This window comes from Protomyctophum bolini (assembly GCF_963924005.1).
Source record: "Protomyctophum bolini genome assembly, chromosome: 11".
Lineage (NCBI taxonomy): Eukaryota > Metazoa > Chordata > Actinopteri > Myctophiformes > Myctophidae > Protomyctophum > Protomyctophum bolini.
The window spans coordinates 11,339,930-11,365,894 of NC_137872.1; the positions used below are offsets into that span (position 1 = coordinate 11,339,930).

The 25,965-nt window shown below is 46.7% G+C and overlaps 1 protein-coding gene across 2 annotated transcripts in view; it reads right to left on the reverse strand.

Annotated features, from left to right (window-relative positions):
- glis2b (GLIS family zinc finger 2b) overlaps positions 1 to 23,972 on the reverse strand; it is a 42,613-nt gene extending 18,641 nt beyond the window's left edge. For both annotated transcript variants that reach the window (XR_013964896.1, XM_080776173.1), the window contains exon 1: positions 23,108 to 23,972. The gene's annotated coding sequence lies outside the window, so the exon portion shown is untranslated. The remainder of the gene's footprint in view (positions 1 to 23,107) is intronic.
- Positions 23,973 to 25,965: the final 1,993 nt, after the last annotated feature.

Consider the following 25,965-nt stretch of genomic DNA (forward strand, 5'->3'; position numbering starts at 1 on the left):
GTTTTGGCTTCATTGTTTGGCCAAAGCAGCAGAAAATCATCTGTCATCCACGCTAAGCGTTGAAATCCCCCTACCCCACAGCACAGCTCCAAGAACCGGCTTAACCTTTCCCCAAATCCTGCCTCTTACCCACCGGAGGCACAAACAGAAAGCTGGGCCCGGGATCAGCAGTAAATATATAATCCAGTCTACATAACGACGTTTAATACGAAACAAACTACGACATGGAACAAAACTTTGGACCCATGGAGCTGTGGAACAGTGAACAGTGTACATTTGGACACTGTTCATCTGAATGCACAGTCCCAGATTCTCGCTGTGGCCAAATAAACGCCATACTTCTGAGCCTAGCTGCCCTGAAAGCCACTCCGGGGGTCTCCACAAAGTCCACATGCAAAGTCTCTCTCTCACCTACTATACTGTTCTAGGCTGCTGCTCCATGTGCAAACCATTACTATACCTCAAGAATAGCTGGCCGCTAAATCTCATCTCTTCCAATTTATTAAATAGGCCTCCGCTGCAGCGCTGCTAGCCCACCCTGAATCCTTATGTGAATAATGCCCTCTTCCCTTTATACGTATAAAACGAGCCATGCTGCTTCTGTTGCTTCTTGTTATTGTACATTATTTTCCTATGCAGATCTATGTTGGTTTAACTACTTGTTCACATGCTTTTGTTGTTTAGATTTGTTTTACTGGAGCACAAATGTTAAGAACGTTATTTAGTGGCTCCCAAACTTTAGTCTGTAAGTAAACCCAAAAGATAAATGTGATGTCTCCTAGTGAAAATAGCAGATATACTAAAGCTCACAACATGCAAAATCATTGAATTTGTTTTTAATTGAAGTTTTTTTTCTGAAAATATTTTGAAATGATAATAATTAGAAACAAAATAAATGTAAGAACCCAAAAATTAAGGGCCCCGTAAACATGTGTCCACCACGACCCACAATTGACCTAGCCTGGCTAATAGGCCAGACTGAATCAGCCGAGTCTGGCTTGTTAGCCTAGCCAGGCTACTATTGACCCAGTGTTTGTGGAAGCAGTGGTTCAGACAGATGGATGCTAGGGGGGGGTCATTGTTTACCTGGTATCCTAGTTTCTCCGAAGCACCACATTGTTCTCTTTGCACTCTACTTATCTGACTCGCGTATTTACCTTGTCGTTTGTTGACTAGAGTTCACTCTAGTCAACAAACAGACAACTCTGCTCGCTCTGATGTTGCACTTGCTTGCTGTTGCACTGCATTACAGCATGTGCTCAATTAAATAGCGTGTTGGACAAATCGAGAGGACTTAATGCAGTGTTGCTCAAACATTTGGAGGTCACAGACCCCTTTTTGGCATAGATTATTTTCTGTGGACCCCCCACTGTGGGGTATGAGCCTCATGCAGGGGGATATTGCTTTAAAGTGCCAGCAATTTAGCAACGTGAGACATTAACAACCAATCACATGAAAGGTTTTTTTTTTGTCTCTTGATAGACATGGAATTTCATATAGAATGTATTGCAGACCACCCCCTGGACACATCACACAGACCCCCCCACATCCCCTTTCCGCTCCCCCAGGGTTTTGAGACCCCACTTGGAGACACTCGGTGGCGCGCTATGAGCTTGTAGATCTGCTATTTTTCAATAGCTAAAGCATAACATGATGCTAAACACCAAAATGGGTGCCCGGTCAGAATGGGTTAACAACCAATCACATGAAAGGTTTTTTTTTTGTCTCTTGATAGACATGGAATTTCATATAGAATGTATTGCAGACCACCCCCTGGACACATCACACAGACCCCCCCACATCCCCTTTCCGCTCCCCCAGGGTTTTGAGACCCCACTTGGAGAATCGCTGGTTCAACCACTTGAGCTCTATTTCGTTTGGTCTTGTGATCGTTGCGAAAATGCTCGATCAGCCATTTTCACTATTTTGTCTATGACCAAGTGTGTGTAGGGCTTAACTGGTTAGAGCAGTGGTTCTCAAAGTGGGGTCCGGGGACCCCCAGGGTCCCCTGAGGGGGTTCCATTTGTATTTTGTACACTATTTGAGTTATGGGGGGCCTTTTGAAATGAAAATGTTTCAGAAACCACTGGTCTACGACCAAGTACGGTACATACAGGGCTTAAATTGTTACAGCATCCGCACAAGGAGGCATGCGCCATAAAGGTAAACATCAGACCGGAACGTTTCACCGACGTGTCAAAATTCCCACGTGAATCACTGAACCTCTGTTGGTGCGCTTATTCTCAGCAAGTCAGCAGCTCATGAAATATGGCTTCCCAGTGGTCGGTCACTCTATACTATAAGCGGTCTATGTGGTGCCATGTGTTCCCAGGAGAAGCGTGGAGTTCTACCTGATGAATCACCTGAATCAACTTTACCTCGGGGCCCAGGCTGCCCGGCCCGGGTCGGGCCGGGCCGGAAGCCTGGGCTGTGACTCACGGTTCAGGCACGTGCACACATAGACATCAAAGGCGCCTTGAGCCCCTGCCCTTTTACCCATCCGTAAAAAACCTGCCCTCTCCCTCACCATGAATGCAGCATTTACTCTACTAGAGCGGTGCCCATTGTGCAGTGGCCTACTTGGAACGATTGCAAGTTGGAAGTGCATCCCCCCACCCAGTTATGCCCATATATGGAGTTATTTGTCAGGCATGCCCAAATATGGAGTCAGAGGGCAGAGGCTGGTTCTGGACAATGGTGTATCCCACCGAGGCCGGGCACTGCACTCCCTGTGGTGGTGTGAAACGTGTGTGTCAAATGTGCAGTCGGTGGGGCGAAGGGTTCTCGATAGATGGTGAAATAAATGCAAATGCCCCCCTTTCCATGCCATGCCCCAAGGCAGCATTCAGGAGAATTGCTTTTTCCGAACTCTCCTGAACTTGAACCCAGCATTTTACGTTGAAAGAATTTGTCCTCTGTGTAGAAATCCATGTTGTTACGCATCTTTGTCACAGTTACAGACTTTGTCTGTCTTGTTTAGGTGTTGCATTTCTGTTATGTTCTTGTTCTAGTTGTTTTGGTCCTATTTTTGTCTTCTCCACCTGTATCTCATGTGTAATCAGCCCTGTTTTTGCTAAAATTGCCCTTTTAGGGAAGTTCAGCCCCTGCCTCTCTAACATGCTCCGTGTGTGTACTGTGTGTGTGTGTGTGTGTGTGTGTACTGTGTGTGTGTGTGTGTGTAATAAGTGTGTTCTGTGAATACCAGGGGTGCGAAAGCAAAAGAGTGACGCAGAGGGAGAATGAGAGACAGACAGAGAGCATGCACTGGAGAGCATCGTGCGTGTTAGAACATGCACATCTGCGCTCTGCGTACACGTGCATACAGCGCGTCTGTGTGAGCCTGTGCCTGCGCATGAGGCACAGTGACGGGTGGCTGTGAAGTTTGGGGAAGGGGTGTTGACCGGCCCCCATGCAGACTTCCTCGCTTGGCCGTGGGGTCGACAAGCACTTTGAAAGGCAACATTGTCCCCTCTCTGAAGGCCCTAACAACCCCACCCCACCCACACTCTCTCTCTCTCTCTCTCTCAATTCTCTTCTCTTCTCTAGACCCCCTAGTTCCCTCTCTGCCTCCCTCCCCTCTCCCCAGCAGAGTAAACACAGGCTAGAGAGAGAGAGTGTGGCGCTGAAAGAGAGGTTTGTCCTTGTCCTCTTAAAGACCCTTCCACCCCAAAATGACCCCGTCCTGTCCGAACCCTACAGTAACCCCCTTTTAAATTAGGAAGCACTGCACTGAACCCCTTTGATGGGGTGCGTGTGTGGGTGAGGGCACGGGTGGGGTTGGGGTTGAAGGTGCAAGCAGGGGGTGGGGTCTGGGGTGGTGTGGCTTTTAGGTCAAAGGCGATGTTTCAACACCTCCAGGAGGTCCCAGGCCAGTAGATCAGTGCCCAATAGACCCCCACACTGTCTGACTCTACTGATCTGTTGCCAAATCAGATCAGCTGAGGACTGTGAATCCGTGATTTGTACTTGTTCGCGCACGGTGTCGTGCACCGAAAACACGTCGTACACTCCGAGATGTACGCTCGCAAACTGCCTATCTTCACTTCACCGACGAGCAACTAAACTTTACTTAAGTATAAATCAGGCTTAAACGTCAGGCCGAGGCAGATGAGCATATTGGATGACGACACGCAGAGAAGGCACAGAAAGCCGCAGAAAAATAAGTCGTATCGTGTGTTATCGTCTCTGTGAGTGTTGTGTGTGCATGTGTGTGTGCGGGACGGGACCCCCTCTGAGGCTGACTGTAACTGAATCTGCCTCCTGCTGTGACCCTGGGAGGTAGTCTGTAGGAGGCGAGCCATCGCCCCCTGGGGCTCCCTTTGCTCTCACACACACAGAGAGAGAGAGAGAGAGAGAGAGAGAGGAACTCAAACGCAAGCAACTGACTTGTTTTCCTAGTTTAGTATAGTAAGTACATAATGTATATTTATGTTCATCACACACCCAGCTTCTTGCCATGGGTGTGGGAGAGTGCTAAAAGAACAGAGAGGACGATAACATGGCAGTAACTGGCCAATCAGTACAAGCTAAAGTGGTAACCATGCAAGCCCCCCATAACCAACGTTGGGCAATGACAAATGCCCAGGTGATAGTCTATTATGTATTGCACTGTTGTGAGGTTATATGTTCCAGCGACACCATCCTATACGGCAATGTACAAAACCACTTTAAACCCTGTACCTCATTGACCGGGGTCCCCAGGGGTCTGTCCTTTTTTCCTCTGTTCTACACCGAATCTCTTCACCGAACATAGCCCGATCTGCAAACTCGCCACGTGTCAGATTGTAGATCTGCAGATTTTCACTGAAAGTTCTCCTATTTTTGCCGATTATTCGCCGATAATGACATCCTCAGAATAGGGGCAGTATAGCGTGCATGGTGTTAATTTGAAATAATTGTTCTTCTGGTCACGTTCTCCGTATATATACAGTAACAGTACAGTATGAACATACCATGATTCTCTTCTATTGTGACTCAAGCTGCCAGCGAGTGATGTTACTGAGCTGGTCTGTACTCTGTGTCTGTAGTAGTCCACTCTTGGATCCGGTTGCCGGTTGTGTGAATAGCCCCGCCCTCAGGGCAGGGTGGGGGTGGGGGGGGTCGTGTACAGACCTGGCCCCTTTTTCCATTCACCAGGTGGGCGAGACGGAGTCAAAGGTGAAACGGATGCGGTGCGGGTGTGGCGTGAACTCTAACCTCTGACATTTTAAGAGGATTTCGCAGCTGAAACTTATCTGAGAGTGCAATCATTGCTTTGATTTGGCACAGAAATACAGGCAGACCCCACAACCATCACATTTAGAAGAGGATTTGTCTTAACACAATAAAACCGGGAAAGAATCTGTGTCATAGCCATGTACTTTTGCTATTCAAAAATAGCAGATCTACAAGCTCGTAGCGTATCACAAGTTTGCATATCTGCTATTTTTTGAGTGGTGCAACCACTCCAAGGAACAGCAATGTCCGTGTTCACCTATGTGTTGGTTCACCTATCTGACGTTAATGAGCACCAGTATGACTATGAGTACCAGTAGGGGCGCTGTTGTGCCAGAAAAAGAGAGAGAGAGAGAGAGTGCTGCAATGTTGCCTGCTAATGAGAGACAGAGAGAGAGAGAGAGAGAGAGAGAGAGAGGAGGGGGGGGGGGGGATATTTGTAAATCGTGACAATTTGTGACAATCTTTGAATTTATATTATTTTAAACATTTTTAAAACTTAAAATATTTTGGTGCCGGCATCAAGTCATTATTCCTCTTAATATACAGAGATATATATAATGTTGTGGGTCTATGACATGAAAACGTTTTCTACTGACAGAAAGCTGAAAAATTGGATTTGGAAGATATTTTTAGAACCGGTGGGCGGGTCACAAACAATGTGTGTCTTTCGAGGTTAAAGTAGTGAAGTGGTTCTAGTCAGCGATCGTCAGGCAGCTGGCATGGCCATGTGATCACTGCGTTTACTATACTTAGCTAATGTGACGGATTGAATTATGTGATGTCGTAGTTCATGGCTTACATTTACCCTATATGGGACTGCGCATCGGACTACTTTCCCCCCCGAAAGACAACTGTGCTGTTGTGGTTTTAATTCATCCTGTAAAGAGTTCAAATCAGTTCTCTTCGGCAATGCGGAGACATTGGTGCCACGGCCTCTATAATATATAGACTGTGGGCATTTAGCATTCAGGACTGTCCATAAGTTGGACTGATTTGTGTTATTTTATTTGTTATGGACCTGGAGTTGAATTGAAATGATTGAACTGGCACATGAACTGTCGACGCAGTAATCAACGCGGGCAGTTTGCCAGCTGCACCGGAGTGATGCCATGCAGGCTTTTTCTCTGCACAGGGCGGCTTCACCACTGAACACCAGAGAGTCGTTTGTGCCAGTTCGTTCACAAACTGCACACATGGCATGGGTATGGTCACTCACACACAAGGGTTGTAGCCAACATACTGTATAGTGTATAATATGCATGTCTACACATGGGTCAATTTCCCATGTTGTCTTTGGGAGTGTGGGCAGTGCCAATGGGCTTTATGCACACAGAATATAACTCTTCCTACTTCCGGGCCACTTCCCTATATATATACTTCCTTCATAGATGTTACTGATGATACTAATTAAGGTTCTGTTCCGTTTAGTGTACAGTGGTTTTCAAACTTTTCAATTTCAAGGACGCCCATAACTCTGAGAGTGTATATGAATGCCAACCTGCACAATAGCAGCACCCTTACTCTGTTGGACCAGAATGGAACAGAGCCTTCATTAGTATCAGCGGTAACACCTGTGAGGGAAGTAGCGAAGGGACCCAAGTTCTTTCCAAAATGGCGTGTATGCATAGAGCCCATTTTTTGGTGGTGTGTGTAGTTTGACTTACGTTGGAGTGGTTGGCTCACTGAATGAAAACTACGAGCAAAATACCTGGGCTGAACAACACGGGTCATTCCCATTGGTTGACCTCAACAGCGTCAACGTCTTCAATGAGGCGCAATGAGAGGCTCCATCCCTTTGTTCCCATAGAATGAACGTGAACAGGACGCTGAGTCTTCTCACACGTACTGCATGTGTGACGCTGCCCTTTAGCTCCCAAAAAAGCTCTCCCCTCTTTCTCTGCTCCCCTTAATTCTTTATCTTATTGTTGTCATCAATTATGTTTCTTAGGGTAACAAGGCAGACACATCCACACCCCAAACAAAAGTCCCAGAGTAGTTCCCCCTCCTTCTGGTGGATTACTCAACACACACCACATACGCAAATGCGCAAGGACGGACACACACATGCAACACACACACCAAACTGGGCGGTTTTCTTCCCCCCTGCCTCCATCTCCAGCCAGCCGCCTCCACAGACAGGAAGCCTTACTTTCCACTCCTCCTCCTCCGGGCCTCTAACTCTGTCGGGACCCAATTGTGGATTTCTCTGGTTCTTTTTATTTCCATTATGTTCCAAAAAAATACAAAAAGAATATTTCAGAGCTTTTCATACACTAAAATTAAATTCAACCTATTTTTCTAAAGAATTTCATGGATAAAATGAATAAATTAAATTAAAAGAAATTACTGAAATTCAACACGACTTTGAAGCGGAAGCGAAAAAAGCCGATCTACAACGGTTTCCGGCGGGGAGACATCAAATGTCTCTTTTGGGTCACAGGCTAATAGGTTTGGGAACCATATAGAACCACTCCTCCCTCTAACTCTCTCCATCTCCCCCACTCCATGAAGTCCTCCTCTCACCCTCCTCCCCTGTCTCTCTCTCTCTGTCTCTCTGTTATTGTTTTTGTCTTCCTTTATCACTGACTCTCACCTACTCCTCCCTTGTACCTGTCTGTCATTCATGGTAAACGCGACCCTGCATGACTCTTCTCCCCCCCCCCCCATCCCTGCTTCCAGCCACAAAACGTAGCCCTGTCCTCTGTGACCTCCAGGCCGGGGCGTCTTTCCTTTCCCAGGGTTTTCACTTACTTCCATATTGTCAGTCTACACCTCACACCCTACCCGCTAGCCATGTCCACGTCACGCAGCAATGTACGGGGATTATGTAAGAGCTGGCTGGGCGGAAGGTCCACTGGCACAGCTGTTCTGGTACCAGAGCCATTCTGGGAAAATAACTGGCGTTGGGGAGTGTTGACGAGGGAAGAAACACAGCAAGACACTCGCAGCACAGAGAAAGTCTGAAAGGCTCATTTTATATGGTTTGACGAAAAAGTCACAGAAGGTTTTTTTTTCAGTTGAAAATACGTAATCTTTGGCGAGCGAAGTTGTTTGTGGAAGTATGAATGAGGTGTTTGCGAGGCAGGGACACCTGTTGTGTACGTCAGGAAGGGTGAAGAGAATACATCGCAGCGTCTTGAAAGAGACACTAATGACCTGAACACAAAACGCGGCCTATATAGCGGTGTCGGTGAGGCGGGAGGGAACAAAGCTCGGAACGTAAGAACGGAGGAAGAGAACGGGGACTGAATGAGAGGAGGAGAGGAAGGGAGAATGAAAGAGAAAGGCAGAGAGAGAGAGAGAGAGAGTATAGGAAGGAGAGTGCAACAGGAAGCCTCACAGTGAGCTACCGATGGCCCCCAGCCAGATCGTTCAGACACTGAGGAATTCCAGGCAGAGGGAGGGAGGGAGGGAGGGAGGGAGAGCTGGAAGAAGGGAGGGAAGGAGGGGGGGAGGAGGGAGGGAATGACGAGGGCGGGTCTGACTTGCGGTTTGTTGTTAAAGGGGAGTGCTACCTAAGAAAGGAGGAGCACGCATTTAAAGTGATATTTCACTTTGCTCACAGCTGGATAGCAACGGTAGCGCCTTTTGCAACCCGTAAATACCTCAATACCTGAACTGTTGACTGTTGACTGCTCATGTACTCCCGTGAAGATGGTAAATATAGAGACATGGTGTGCCGTGGGAGCTAATTTAAGAACATACAAACTAATAAGGGTAGCATCAATTACTGTATATCGAGATGAAGTCTGTATTAAGAACATACAAACTAATAAGGATAGCATCAATTATATCGAGATGAAGTCTGTATTAAGAACATACAAACTAATAAGGATAGCATCAATTATATCGAGATGAAGTCTGTATTAAACAGAAGTCTAAATTAACACATTTGTTTCCGAGAACTTTGAATTTGCCTCTGCGGGCACCACCCCTATAGAATGTGGATAACAGGATGTTGGCCCACTTGGCCCGTCCTCAACTCTCCTCATACATATTCTTAATGCCCCTGCTGACAGATTCAGTACCACAGCTCAGATTCTGTTCTTGAGGGATTACCGAGTTACAAAGATACAACATAACGCATAACAAAATATATAAATTCACATTGAACAATCAGGAAGATATAGGTCCTTGTTTCTTTCTTTTTCATTCAAAAAGTAACAGAGGAGAAAAACCTATCGCATTGCTCACTTTCAACTCGCGTCTGAAAAACATTTGAAAGCCTAATGGGCCTAGTATGTACGGCAATGAATTGCAGGCCTGACACCAGAACATCATTTATCTCTGTCTGTCATATAGCAAGATTAAGCCACTACTGATCTATAAAGAGCCAGCAGAATGGATGGGGGATTTGATACTGTGTCAGTAAGCCTTACAGCCAACTAAGCCTGGATTATCACACACACACGCACACCACACTGACCTGACTTGACTCTTGGGTAGAGGGCAGTGGGTTGTGATGGGTGGATGGATGGATGCTGCTGGGGCTACACAATAAACAAGAGATCCTAAAAAGGAACTAGTGAGTGCTATTGTGCTGTAGCCTACTGCCTGTATGTTTGGACTATATGTGCTGCCTACAGTTTAGGTAAAGGCACGACGTCGAATCTATGCCATGAGAGAAGAAAAGAAAGAGACAGACACAGTAATAGGAGCGGGCAAAGGGATAGCAGCATGTTGGCGTCAGGTTATAGGAAACTTCCCCCGAAGCTGAAAAGCAATGATACGTATATAGACAGACAATGACAGGCAAGTCATTCTGTGAGGTCCTCGCTTACTTGCCAAGTTTTATGTTTTTCATCAGTGTTGTAAAAGCACTTAATATCAACATGGAACACGGTAGTCAACACTAATGCTTACGGCAATTCACTCAACACTAGGGTGGTCTTTGAAGGGTGGGTGAGTAATCTTACAATAACGTGGGACATTTCACAACACAGCAGAAGAGGAGGGGAGAGAAGTGGAGTGTGCGTGCATGTGTTAGCCTCGTCCACCTGCGAGCTGGGGGATATTTGACAGACTGTCTGTCACATGCTGACCTTCCATGAAACAACGCTGGTCATCTTTCTACCTCCTGCTGTCTCTTCGTTGCTTTTCTTCCTGCACTCACTCTCTCCCATCCTCGGGCTAAAGTCTTATATGTTTTTCTTGCGCCTTCCATGCTGAAAGCACCCCCCTCCCTTCTCTTTCTCTGGGTCTGTCCCTGTGGCCTCTCCCCACAGGCAGTGATGCAATACTCCGACTCCTGCCTGCAATCACAGGGTCTGGAGTCTACTCGCCAGCCAAACAGGGGCGTCACCACAAGAGCTGGGAGAGAGGAGAGAGAGAGACAGAGAGAGAGGGAGAGAGAGATAGAGAGAGACAGAGAGGAGAGAGATAGAGAGAGAGAGAGAGAGGAGAGAGAGGACAGAGACAGAGAGGTAGGGAGGGAAAGCAAAGTAACCAAGCCAGTGAGCGGTGGGGTGGGTGGGGTTGGGGTTGTGGAAGGAGCGGGGGTGTCTGGGCTGGTGGGTGATAGAGGAAAAAGTCCCACGATAAAAGTTAACAACTCTGTTTTTTAGTTTTGTATTTTTTCTTTTTTTTTTACAGCCTGTCCATATTCACAACCCAGTTTTTTTCCACTCGCAGTAAACATGTTTTGTTTCTGTGTGTCTGTGTGTGTGTGTGTGTGTGTGTGTGTGTGTGTGTGTGTGTGTATTTTACAGTGTGCAACACTTAAGTGATGCACTTAAGTGTTGCACTTATTTAGCCTCTCAGTTTAAAGGGACACTTCACTTTTTTGCAAAAAAGTACATGTTAATGACATTTAGAAGATTTAGAACACTTTCCTGGGGGTCTTTATGTGTGTAATATGTGGTTTTAGATCTTTTAGATTTTAGCAGTGAGCCCAGTGTCTCTGATGTCATCGACATGAAGTGAGCCCACTCACTTCCTTCCTGGACCACAATTCCCATATTGCTTTGGTGCACTGCTCCTCCTTGTGGATAGGGGGAGGGCTGTCTTACTGAGACAACATGTAGTCCAGGAAGTAAGTGAGCCCAGTGTCGATGACATCAGAGACACTGGGCTCACTGTTAATATCTAAAACCACATATTACACACATAGACCCCCAGTTCTAAATCTTCTAAACGTCATTAACATATATACATATATATATATATATATATATATATGGCCCCCGTATCGGGGGCCAGGAGTCCTGGGCAGGGATTGGAGGAGGTGTGACAGTGCAGTCCCACTCCGCCGCTGTGTCATCCACCGCTGACTCGGCCCACTGTTATTCCACCGCGGCTGGACCGGCAGCGCGGAATACTGCTAATATTTGTCCAGGCATAAATATGTCAAAGGCAGCATGTTAAGATTCTCTCTGGGGATCAATACCCCCCCCCTGACTGCTCTCCACATTTCCTTCCCGGGGCTGTGCAGATGATGATGCGTGCGAGTGTTGTGTGTGTGTATTATTATAGTGCATGTGTGGAGGTATGCTAAGCACTTTTGTCTTTACTATGGGGCTGGATACATACAACCAAGAGATTTTATCCAACCCAATGGTCCTAAAAGGCGATGGAAAGTGAGATTACGGTGTTTTTAATAGGGTTAGGGTCCATTTTAAAGGATCCCTTGAGATGATTATGCATGCACACAAACACACACACACACACACACACACACACACACACTTCTCCCTGCCTTGTCGGCTTTGCTGAGGCAGACCTCCCCTGAAGGCAACGCAAGGGAAAGGAGCACAAGGTCACCGTAGGAATGCAGAGCACTGGCACCTGCCTAACGCTTTAAAATACCACACTGAGCGCCCGCACACACGCCCACCCGCATGCGCGCACGCACACACAAAGGGCGTTGGTGGCCACTCTCACCCAGGTGAGTGTTTAAGCTTCAAGTGGAAAGGTCTTAAGCCCATAACGTGTGATGCAGGTGTGCGCCCGCCGCTAACGCTGCCTGGAGGGTTGCTCAAGAGTACATCAGTAAATAAGCTCCGTATAGCTTAGAGAGCTCTCTCTCTCTCTCTTCAAGGCGTCTCTGGGAGCGAGCGAGAGGCAGCTGCGGTTGGACTCTACAGGAGATGTGTTTGTTATGTTCCCTCGGTGGTGAAAGCCCAGCGCCAACTCCAAGCCACTGGGTAGGAGGGAAGTGGGAGGGGGTCCAGATTTTGCTCTCTTTTCTCTCGTTCTATCCCAAGCCCCCCTCCCTCCGTCGGTCTCCTACGCAGCTAAGTGTATAACAGCAGGATTAATAGGGGTGACTCGCGTATGGAAACTGCGCTGCGATAAGGAACAACCTTGGGCCAGTATTTCAGCACCAGTTGCCGGGGAGGTGCGGTTTCGCCTCCCAATGACAGCATGAAGGGGTGGGTGAGTGTGGGGGCTTACTGCAGCTTTACAGTGCTCTGGGTAAAGAGGGTTGTTTGGGGTTATAATTTATTTTACTGTTTATCACACCAAAGATAAACACACTCACTCATGCATGTACAGTATGCACCGGAGAAATGTGCAGAACCTATACGTATACAGTACACACACACACACACATATGTACATGTGCACGTACACACACGCATGCATACACACATTCATATTCATACATACAGTACATACTGTGTATTCACACACATGCTAGTGCACATCAGGCTGGCTGTGTGTGTGTGTGTGTGTGTGTGTGTGCGTGCGTGCGCATGTGTGTGCGTGCGTGTGTGTGTTGTTCAGTTCAGTACAGAACACCGCCGGGTACCGCTCCAGCTTTGGGAGGGGTGTGGCCTGTCTCACAGTAATTTCCTGGATGGGGATATTATGGCACCACACGCCTGAGAAACAAACCCCTGCGCCTTTCTACACACTGACCCCAGCCAGTTCCCTTTTGCTTGCAACTCAATGAGCCAAAAGGCACATGGTGAACTCCCTGGGAAGCTATAGCCCTTCTTATTCAATAGCCTGGGTAATACGATCCCACCATCATGCTTTTATGCAACGCAGCCTCCGGTGGGTCTAGGGATGGGACCATAATCGTTATCGTTTGGTTCGTTATTTAAAAAATGCTCACAATAATCGTTTTAAGTTTCATGGTGAATTTGTACACTGGATCAATTCACCTTTGGCGAGCTGCATATCCGGTATGACTCTTAATGTTAAAATGCATTCACGTTTGTATGACAAGTTAATCTGATTACATGTCTTGCTTTGGGCCTGCTCTGGTATAGTACCATGGGGGGATTATGCATCGCGTGTTTAGCATGCTGCTTAGCAAAATGTAGGGAACATCTGCAGACTGTGCAGAGCTATTAACGCCAAGTTTCACTGTATTTCAATATTTATGGAAAAATAAAAAGGGGTCAACCTCAAACAAATTGCAACAGAAACTCTGTCAACTTCTTTTGTTTCATAAATGTGTTCGTAACAACATATCAAAAGTCAATATCAAGAAATCCCAGTGGTGGAACATATTGAACAACTAACACTTTCAGGGCTTTAAATTGTTTAATCCAGGGTTAACACGCTAAACCCGCTATTTGTTTAATGCGTTTAATTCGCCATTTTTAAATAAATAAAAAGAAACAACAGATTTGTCCCGGACCTGGTGACGAGGCCACCGCGTTATGATTACGAAACCAGAAATCAAGTCATCCTCTGGGCTGGGCTTCTGGGAAGCTGTGGCCGTTTTTAGCCAAAGGATTTTTGCATTGTTTTTCATGCAAAGCTAATGCTATTGCAAAACTATAATTTGATGGATTCAGAATGATGGAAACCCCCTATTGTTTCACATCACATGCTACTTAAATCAGAATTTAATTTTGCGAATTATTATTATATAGGTTGTTATACTTCACCTATTTTAGCATTTTTCAATATGTTCCACCACTGGGATTTCTTAGGATTTTTGATATGTTGTTACTAAAAAGGTTATCTTTGAAAAACAAAGAAGACAATTGTCTGTCCTGATGAAGGTCTAAGCGACTAAAACGTTGACCTAATAAAGAGCAAAAAAAAATAGTTAATGTGTTTGACAGTGTGCGGGACCTCTTCTTTGTTTTTCAAAGATACCCTTTTTAATATTATGCTCTATTGCCCTGCGCACCTTTCACTAGCCTGAGGTGTGCATCGGCCTCTTGCTATAAAGATATGTTGTTGCTAACATTTCTATGAAACGAAAAAAGTTTCTGTTGCACTTTGTTCGAGGTTAAACCCTAAATTTGCCTGTACTATGAATGATCCTGAGTCTGAATCGCAATTATTTTGGTCACAATAATAGACAAGTTGGCTTTTTTGTGTACTTTGTCTTTTTCCTGAGCATCTGTGCGTCTGTGCGGTGTCACCGAGGCCTTTTGGACACGTCGGGGGCGGTGACGTAATGTTTCCACATGCAGTCGTGTTCACTTGCCCCAGAATTCCTATAGGCGACCACACCCCGTCCCAAGGGAGGGCGGGGTGACACCTGTGCACCAGCCACGCTGTATTACACACACACACACACACAGCAAGGGAGGGTGCACGGGGGGCACAGCCGAGAGGGGGGCCACCGGGCCAGATGGGCAGTAGGACTTCTGGCCAGGGAGTGGCCATGTGTATGTTTGTTAGCATGCAAGACTATTTGTGTATAAGTGTGTGTGTGCACGTGCGACGCGCGTGCATGGCCGGGAGGGAGGAACGGGGAAGGGGCTCAGCTCCCAAACCCAAAGCATATTGAAAGAAGAAGAAAACAGGAAGAGGGAGAAACACAAAACAGCAGAGAGCAATTAGTAGAAGTGACGTGATGTGTGTGTGTGTGTGTGTGTGTGTGTGTGTGTGGGATCTGGCGGTCTGAAGGAAGGTGGGGCGATGCAGAAAAACACACCACGGGGGGGGAGGGTTCAGGGAGCCGCTGCGTCTTTAAATGTGGGTGCCCTCTTACTTTACCAGTACCACACAAGTGCACACACACACACACGCGCTTGTAAACACAATGCTTGTGTTGGTTTTCCTTTGTGTGGCGGACCGTGCCAACCTGAACCGCAGCACTGTGGTCTCTCCCCTCGCAAAAGGGGCACCGCCGGAGCATGGCGCCCTCCCGTTCTCCCCCCCCCCCCTCCACGTTCTCCTCCTTCTCTCGGAGCATGGCGCCCTCCCGTTCTCCTGGCGTCCCCCCGTTCTCCTCCGACAGGCTGGCTGCCAGACAAGGTCAACATGACCGCCCTTTTCTCTTTCTTTCCCTCTATCTGTCTCCCACTCCTTTTCTCGCTCTGTATTTCTCGGTCTTGGATCATGCTGAGCAACAAGGCTCCGCACTACAGCTTTCATCTGATGCTACTTCCATCAGAGAGAGAGAGAGAGAGAGAGAGAGAAAGAGATAGAAAAATAGAGAGAATAGGCTGGAGGGAGAGAGATGGCCGTAATTACAGTTGGTCCTAATGGCTAATGTATACTTTATTGAATGGAAATAGTTTTCAGTCTTCGGGTTGTCATTTTCAGGATTAAGCTTACTGGCACAGCATTGCACTTCTATTACAATTCAACACAACTGGCAGTTAAGGGTATATGGCAGCTGTTTGGAGACCTCTCATGCGACTGACTTCAAACCAACACAACACTGCACTTCAGTGTTGGGTCCTCAGTCCGTAGTCAGACAACTATTCCTGTCTGTGAACTACACTTCCTGAAATCCGAGCAAGGAAGCTGGGATTTCCGTTCACAAAAAATATATTTTAAAATATCCTTACATTTGATTTTTTTCCAGCTAATTTCTGCTAAGCAGAAAGCTATATATGCTTAGATGATTTATATTCAGAAGGATAGATTTGCGCGACTGTAAAGACGAAACAGAAGTGGGCAGGCGGTTTCAATTCCGCTTTATCGCTTGCTCATGCTTCAAGACTGTATGAAGGAAAGCGTTTGAAAATAGTCAAACAGTCTGGCCACGCGAGACTAGGTCCTCAGCAACACTTCCGCCATGTGTGAAGTCGACCGGATGAATGCTTGTGCAGGACAGTCAAACATCCAGACACATACCTGTACATAAAGAGATTCCTGGAATTCATAGATAGATGACTCTGTCAGGTTGATGCTGTAAACAAGCATGCAGCCCATCTGAAGGTTGCCACTTCATGTTCAATGTGTGCAGAGTCATTTGTTGCCGTTGTGGATCAAGTCATTGATCCGTAAAGTTTTAATAATTGTAAATCTCTTATCGACAGCTTTTGGAAACAATGAACCAGGAGAGGATCTCCCTCCATTAGTGCTGAAGGTCAGTGCAGTGCTCATGTCCTCGCAGCCTCATCTGCCCAGGGTCAATACTGGCATTTAGTATCAATTATGGTATAGCTTAGTGTGACTGACAGGTTTATTGAGACTGGAACAAAATAAGCAACAAGGACAGAGAGACAGGCTGTGTTAAGTGCGATGGTCAATATTCAAAATGGCCACTGTAAGTTACCAAAACAAACTACTTACTACTGGATAAGAATTGAGGATAAGTGTTCTATCACGAAACATAATTTACAGCTCAAAGGTAATAAGATGTACCCAAACTATACAAGTCCCCCATACATACAAAGCCGCTAGAGACAGACCATATGAATTAAATTAGTGCTGGCAACAACTGTACGACACCAGTGAGGGTAAATAGTTACAGACCAAGCGTTTTTTTCTTCCCTCTCTCTCTCTCTCTCTCTCTCTCTCTCTCTCTGCATGTATAAGTTGATGAACATCTTATATAATGTCAGCTAAGCTTATATTATTATGAAGCTATGGACTTGTGGAAAGTGTGAGAGGAAAATGTGAGGGAGGGAAGGAGGGACACCGAGGCAGAGTTAAAAGCGAGGAGATGTCGTCCCGAGGAGTCAGGGCTAGAGGGAGGGAGGGAGGGGTGAAGGGGCAGAGTCTAGTAGCTTGCTAACAGGACTGGATATGCCCAGACAGAGAGCCAGGCCCAGGCCCAGACTTGAGAGTCTCGTTCGAGTCTGCGAAATGCCTCACTTCATCTTTCTCCTTCATCCCGTTCTCTGAAAACAAAAACATGAAAATCCCTCCCTCATTCCCTCACTCGTTTCCTCTCCTCAACGCCGCCTCACCCTCGCTTAAATTACCCCCCTCTTCTTACCCCACCCCATGTCCCTCCTCCCTTTCTCTCTCTTCAAACAAGCAAACACACACATATAATACATACCTCGACCTTAGTGTACGGGCTACAGTGCTATTGTGGGTATACTGGAGAATCCAGGGTGTTGGCCAAAGCAAGTAAATAATAATACAAACCAGCTGTGTCTCCACATTAACTGCTGCACTGCTAGCATGTTACTGTACAGCTCAAACTGCTTCACGAGCGACGTTCCCACATATCTCGCAGGCTCCAGCTTGGTTCCACGTTTAATATCATCTGGGAGTTAAACATTAAGTATCTCCTAGGAGCTAACCTAAAATGGACTTTGTAAAAAAACAAGCTGCACTGCTTTGTTCCCGCCACCCTTATGCTAATGAGTCCTTTAATATTTCTGTTATTCTTTCACACTTTGGCTTTGTTCCTATGTTCCTTCTTTCTTGCTTTTCCTCATGGAGTGTGCCGTGACCCAGACACGGTCTGTGTATTGTCTGAAGGGTTCTGCAAAAGCTGAAATTCTCTCACGCTATAGAAACATTGAGCAGGGAGCTCACGAGGAGCATTAAAGAGAACGTGTGGGTGGGAGAGAGAGGTAGGGTGGGGTAGCTGGAGTGAGGCACTGAGTTGTCTGTGTTTATTTTGGAAATACAGCCCTGTAGACTCGCAGCACAGGAACTGACCATTACACTTCAGTGTGGCAGATTCCAGATTCCGGCCCATATAGGTTGAGAGCCCTGGTGGCATCTGGGATGTCCCACGCAGGTGATTTGAACAGGGGTACACGAATCAACACGATATACCCCTGCCTGCAGGGGCCTAGTTTTAACTGACTTTGGGGGCCAAGAAATGGTCTGCTTATGGAGGAAATTGTGAGACAGCGTGGTGATTAGTGGTTATAGTTTAACTGGGGAAAAATGCATGGTCTGTGGGTCCAGCCAGCCAGGGAGGAAGGCGGAATGCACTGTTCTCCTTCAGCTCATGCGCTATAGTGTGAGTCAGGCTCCTCTGGACTCTGTATCCGCTCTGTCTGATGGCTATGCATGGGTCATGAGCCTGGCCACCACCCCACACAGAGACAGATCATGATGGGTCATGAGCCTGGCCACCACCCCACAGAGACAGATCATGCTGTTGCACTCCATGCTATGCATGTGTCACCTCCCCTGCTGGCCTGCACATGGCAACGATTATTGACAAGATAGTGGAAAGAATAGACTTGGACTTGGTGCTTTGGACTGTAATTATAATATCACTGTGCAGACTTGAGAGTACCGTATGCTGTATGCATGCATGCCCCAATTGTACACTCGTCTCTAATTTCCTGACCTTACATGAACTTTATTTCTAATAGTGTCTTGCTGGAAAGTACTTGTTTTGACGATGACATGAGCTAGTGTCGTCTGGTTAACTTATGGTGTCAGCTTGCTGTCAAATTAATATATTAAGACTTACGATTGTTGTATAACCAGGATCAATGATTCCCACCAGCTCAGTGACATGAAAAACTGTATAGGTACTGGCCACAAATTCTCCTAAAATCCACACTAATAATATAGCAGTCAGTGAAATTGGTGTTGTACCACAAACATAATAAACCTAAAGAAAGATTAATTAAATTTAATTATAAGCATATACCAACGTAGTATTAACATTGACTCAATCAAAATCAATAATAATAATGGAAATATTAAAAGGAATCACACCACAAGCGTATTTTGTATACACCGTGACCTCATCCTGTTGCCAAACGACTCCAATACAATAAACACACATGGAAAAGCACACCTCCTCTGGCACCAATTTTCATCCCAAGCAAAGGTCAAACAGGCTGGGATGTGCAACTCCATCCAGCATGTCAGAGCAACAACACGGCATAATAGTAGTCATAATTCTTCGAGGGAGCAATGCGTCGTTTCACAGAGCAGTTCACCGCAACACTAATTGCTGTCAAGCTCTAATTTTGTCTTCTCTTTTTTTCACTGAACCAGGGAAAGGACACCCCCGTCATGTGGATCTATGGGTACAATTAAGTGGTTTTTATCCGTGTGAAGATAAATGCGAGCGTGTATGAGGAGCCATGTCTCCGCTGCATGATGCCCCCTTTCACTGGTCACTATAATCCTCCCCCCTGCTGCTGAGTTGCCTTTCAGCTTGACCGTAATCCCCCGGCAGCTACGGAACCCCGCCGCGATATTAATTCAAACACTCACACACTGGCTCCCCATAGCATAGCCTGGGCCACCTCACACCCCCGTCCACTGAGACGAGAGCAACCATCACCACCAGCCCTCCCTCCCTCGCCGGCCCTCAGGGATATTCTCAACGGTTTGGCCACAGACTGACAACTGTGTGTGAAGGAATTCAGTGTCCTTAAGGTTTTAGATGAGTGTCTGAGGAGGTGGGGTGGGGTGGGGTGAGGGTGGGGGGGGGGTGTTCTGACTGCATTCTTGGACGTTTCCTTGCGGCGTCCGGCTCTCCTCTGATGACGAGAGAAATAGAATCCATGACACTTTGCTTAATGTCAAATGCGGTGTGCTTTTATTAGCTGGTTTGAAAACGTTAAGTACAGCCACTCTGCGGCTTGCGACCATGCCTCCGCCACATGCCTGGTGGCTGCGCTCTATGACGCAGGAATATACCCGTGTGGGTGCACCTCTTTCCCCTTAATGCAGCTGTCTTCCCCTCACATGGCCCCGGGACCTCAGAGCCATGATGTCGTCATAGCTACAGTGAAAGGGCTCAGCTCACATGACACAGGAAGTTATAGGGGTGACGGGGGTGCCGCCCAAGTCCACGAAGGTGGATTCTACAGCATCCAAAGCCATTAGGAGTTTCATTTCACAGTGGTTGGGTATGAAGTATTGGACTTTTTTTATTGGACTGGAAACCTTAAAGGTCCGAACTCGTTACTTTTCAGGAAATGGGGGGAAAAAGAGCCTGTGTTCCAGTTGACCCAATGTAGTTATTATTTAGTCACAAGCTTCAACACTTTTCATTGGTTAAATATTTATAAAACCAACAGACAGACTTAACCACATTCCAACCTGGCCTCCCTAGTTTTGGGGCATGTCATCATAGGCACATCATTTCAGAGTTCTCAGAAATAACTAAAATTGCTGATCCGATATTTTCGCTACTTTCACCGTCATAGATTGAGGTATAAAATTAAAATAGGGCATTCGTGTATGGAAAAAACACAAACGGATGAAATATGGAGATAGGTTTGTGCCTGACAGCAATGATGATACCCACTATTATCCATTATTACTAATTACTGGAGCAGATGATGTCTGCTCGGTGGTGGAGGAGCTAGTGTCAAAGCTTGCGGCTTGAACCAGGAATGCACCAAAGCTGAGCACACACACACACACACACACACACACACACACACACACACACACACACACACACACACACACACACACACACACACACACTGTTGCTCCCAGCATCTGTCCAAGTATCTACATCTGGCCAAGCATGCAGTCAGAATGAGAATATGTACAGCAAAACAGGCTGCCCATGCAGGTGCACACACATTCATGCATGCACACACACACACACACACACACACACACACACACACACACACACACACATCCAGTCACACACACACACACACACACACACACACACACACAGACACATCCTGAATATTTGACTGTGGAATGCACAGCTGGACCCCAGTGTGTGGACACATCTGTCCTAAAGCCTAGTTCGTACTCTGTCGTACGACGGTGTCTCTCGCAGAAAGTGCGTTATTCCGTTGTATATCTGCATATGTGTGTGTGAATGTGTGCATGTGACACACATACACGCATGCACTCACTGTGTGTGTGTGTGTGTGTGTGTGTGCCTGAGAGACAGAGGCGTTCCCTATAAATAACCAGCAGCGTGCCATCAGTGATCGATACCACTGTGTCTGTTCATAATGGATATTACGGCTGACCCGTGGGTGAACCCAGAAGTCATGTCATCAGCTGATTGGGTACACAAAGCTGTGGATGTGATGACGAGCACCTGGAAGGTGCTGGTGGCGGTTCTGGGGGGGGGGGATTAAATGGCAGCAGAGGAATGGAGGGAGGAGAGAGTCCTCCCTCTACTCCAGAGTGGTTAGTACACCCTGTGCTGTCTCTCTTTCTTTCACTCTTCGGACTTCGTTGAGCCCCAGTGTCGTCGCGCACCTCAAATAGCCGATCTACAAGCTCACGCGCTTACAGAAATTGGTTATGCAGACTGTGTATAAATCAACGTTCTTCTAAGACCACATACTTTGAGACCAGCCAGAACTCCTTCAGAATCGCACGCTCGCTAAATCTGCAACCAACACAGTGAACACACACACACACAGCCACACACTGTCACGTCCTGAGTGTTGAGGGAGCTCAATGCAAATCGATGAATTAACACTGAGGAGTTTACTGTACACTTACAAAGTTACTCTCATAATCACAGAAAGACCTGCAGGGTAAAGTCCACAGTCCACTGTGATGCATGCTTTTAGATCTGCTATTTTTGAAAATGTATATGCCATTAACACTTTTTTCAGAGTTAAATAAACAGTCCGGACTATACTGTGTGCCGACACAAAAATGTACCACCGACCTACACACTTTCAGAACTGAAATGCATCCCCCCCCTCCTCCCACCACCACCCCCCTGAGTGTGCCTCACTCACTATTGTAGCCTAATGCGTCTAATGATCAGGCCCTTATATTTCATTCATTCTAGTACGAGAGCTTGTTAGGTTGTGCCTTGGCAGGGTTGGTCTCTTTCCCCTTGACGCTGTCTGGGACAATGGGCCCATGGGAGGCAGCCAAATGAGCCAATGGAGAGAGAGGCTCCGCGGGTCCCAAACCCCAGTTGCAATGTGCACACAATTAGGGTTTGGGGACAGTGGAATTGCTTAATTGGAGGATAAGCAGCTCTTTATAAGGCCCCAGGCCCCCAAAGCTCGTCGTTTCATCCCCCCCCCCCCCCCCCCCCCCCCCCCCCCAGTGACATGCCTCAGCTAACTTTGACATCATGGCCAAGGCCTGAATCATAAATGGAAAAATTGAAGACAAAGATGTTGACAACAGGCTAAGAAGAAGCAGTTAACAGTTCCAAGTTATATGACTTAATTAGGACCACATCACTGAGTGAGTGATGACTAGGTATAGCCCTAGATAACTGCTAGTATACAACCACAGAAATGTAATTCTCAGTGTTAATGTATCCCTTGTAAAGTTGTAGCTCAGAGACTGTACAAATATAACGGTCCATTTGGCTGTAGCCTACTCTCTCCGAGTCAAATTAAATTCACTGACTTATTTTTTTTCTTTTTCTTTTATTTTCTTTTTTACAACAGGGAGCTCATGAAGCCTTCATCTTGCATCACAGTGGCTGAGTTGTGATGATGGGGGATTTGTGACAGTGCTGTAAAATGTCCCTCTCTTGGGGGGGGGGTGTCCGTGAGGACACAGACAGCCAGACACCAGAAAATGTTGCGTCTGCGTAATTTCTACAGACGCTGGCGAGGCACGTAGGCTACACGCATCATTCATGACGGTGACGGTCACAGCCTGGATCGGCTGGATGTGACAGTCACTCCAGCCTGTAGGAATGACTGACGCTGAGGCCAACGCGCCGCTGTACACTCGGAAAATAGGTCACTGTGGGTCTGGTGCTGCCCTGCGTGAACTCACGCCACGAAATACATGCACATTTCTGGACACAAACGGAACCGGGTGGTACCGATGCCAGCATGCAGCCACCGGTTTTTAGAGACAGTCGGGGAGTGGGATGCAGAGAGTTGTCGCTTACCTTGCAGGGAAAATGTCGTGGATATGGCCGAGATATCTCCGACTTGACCCCTCTCTCTTCGGTGCAAAACTTCACAGGCGAAGCGACTCTTTTTTTCCAGCTGTTGGTGACAGTGACTTCTCGCAAGTCTGTCGTGGGTTCTTTGATTTTGATTTTTTTTTTGGGAGGGGGGGGGGGGGGGGAATAATAATTAAATACAGAACTGACACGTCTTGGTGTCAAGAGAGGCAGCCCGCTCCCAGACAGTTGTAAATACTATTTCTAAACATGGACAAATGAGACATCAGTTCAAAAACACAGGATCGTCTATGAAATTATAGTGTTGTCAGTTGCCGTGGAATGATGATCTTCATGCCACCAGAAACCCGTCAAAAAGTGTAAACACCCAAAATAAAATCCGTATAGCTGTTCCTCGTGAGTAGACGAAGACCACCGGTTACGTTGTGCATCAAAAATGAATTGATTTGTTTCCTAGATTAAAAAAACGCATCGCTTAATGGCAACGCTGGTCAAGTGGGGGGTTTTCTATGGGTGGTCGTCTCCTGGGGGCATAGGAGGGGTGCGCTGGGCAATTCAGACCGGGAGAGATGTCACGAAGGGGGGTCTCCCTTCTTTCTTCTTCTTCTTCTTTTCCAGATGCCGACTCCCCGTAGATTCAGAGCGCCGAGCGGGGATGTTGTCCTTTTTAGTTTTCTCGGTGTCTCGCTTCTCTTTTCTCCGCTAGTGTCTCGCCTCGGTGGGCTTTACTGGACTGGAGGAGGCGTTGAGTGTTGCGGTGGTCTCCCGTCCCCGCGTCCGTCTGAAGAGCAGACAGCAGCAGCACCACCACCCGGAGCCGAGCCAGCCCGTGTCTCCGTCTCTCCCAGCCCCAGACTCTGCCAGCTCAGCGCATGCTTGCTGCTCCGCCCCCTCCACCACCACCGATGGGCAGTCCTCGGCTCTGACCCAAAAAGTCCACTTCCCTCCCTCCCTGTGTCCCTGTCCTCACTGCTCACTCCACAAGTAAGTAAAAACATAAATATAAAAAATAAAATAAAAACTCCAACTGGCCTGTCCGGACAAGCGGGACAACATCTCGACTTAGTTTCGAATATCTTATCTACTCACTGTATCTGAACACATTTGCTGTAAAGAATCGGGCTGTCATATTTTATTTTGGATATTAAAAGTGAGCGTTGTTTTTTTCTCCAGTTTGGCCTGTAGCAGGCCCAGACCCAGTTGGTAATTTCTCCTTCCAGAGGGACATATACTGAATTAGTAGTTATAAAGGAGTAGGCTAATAAAGCGAAGGGCCACACATTGTGCAACTGCAACTCAAATCAATGATGATTTCCTGTTTTTCATTAAAAAAACAGGAACATCATTGATCAATTGATTTGAGTTGCATCAGAACATTTAAAGTTAATTTAAATGTTCTGATGAATTGAAAATGGAGGACCCTGATGTTTCATGGTTTCGTCCAGTTTTTGTATTGACTTGTGCTTTCGTTTAAAATGTACCCATTCTACATACTGTGAATCAAACAATGATCAGCATTATTAGTGCTAGATACAGGTCCGGTGGGCACTTGTATTTAAATTGGCTATTTTGTCCAAAATATCTTTGAATACATGGTCATTGCATGCTTAAACATTCAACGATGTAGGCAGGGAAACAACATTGCAGAAATAAGTTAAATAACATGTATACAATAGACATATTTCGAGCTCCAAAAATATACATTTGAAAAAGCAAGGCACCTGTTGTTTACTGTAAGATTAGGCCACGTTATAGGCTATTAAAGCCATGTGTTGTGCGTTTTGTTTTATAGGCCTACGGCATTTTAATTGTCTTTTGTGTATGAAATGCCAAAGGTTTTATTTCATTGCCACACAGTATAGGCTGTTGGAATTAATCCCAGTACAGATGGCTACATAGTGTACCACATGCAGGCACAGGAGACGTACATGCAAATGATTACAATTACAAATAAGCAGTGTTGGGGAAGTTACTTTGAAAGCGTAGCTTGTAAAGCTACAAGTAGCTCACCATGGCAGTAGCTTGATCAAGCTACATAGCTACCCCTGGAGAAATGTAGCTTGTAAAGCTACAGCTACATAGGAAAAGTAGCTCAGCTACTTTTTTTTTCAGCGTTAAATTGAGAATGTACATGCGGGAGACCCCTCCTCCCCTCTGGGAGACCCCTGCTCCCCTCTGGGAGACCCCTCCCACCCTGCTCCCCTCTGGGAGACCCCTCCTCCCCCTGCTCCCCTCTGGGAGACCCCTCCTCCCACCCTGCTCCCATCTGGGAGACCCCTGCTCCCCTCTGGGAGACCCCTGCTCCCCTCTGGGAGACCCCTCCCACCCTGCTCCCCTCTGGGAGACCCCTCCTCCCACCCTGCTCCCCTCTGGGAGACCCCTCCCACCCTGCTCCCCTCTGGGAGACCCCTGCTACCCTCTGGGAGACCCCTGCTCCCCTCTGGGAGACCCCTCCTCCCCTCTGGGAGACCCAAAATTGTAGCTTGTAACTTGAGTAGCTAAGCTACAAAAAATGACCCAAAAAGTAGCTGAGCTACTTGACGAGGTACACAAATATGAATGTAGCTAAAATACCACAAGCTACAGCAAAATGTAGCTAAGCTACGTAGCTCAGCTACATGTAGCTTAATACTCCCCAACACTGCAAATAAGCGTATACAGTTACAGTAGCCTACACAAATCCACATAGCATACACAATCAGTGTAGTTTGTGTGTTTATCAACAATATGGCTTTGGGGGAGTCTGCCCTGCCTCCTATAATGACCTGCACTGGTGGAAGAACTCAGATACTAAAGTATAAAACTACAGAACTGCAATATGAAAATACTCAGTTTCAGTA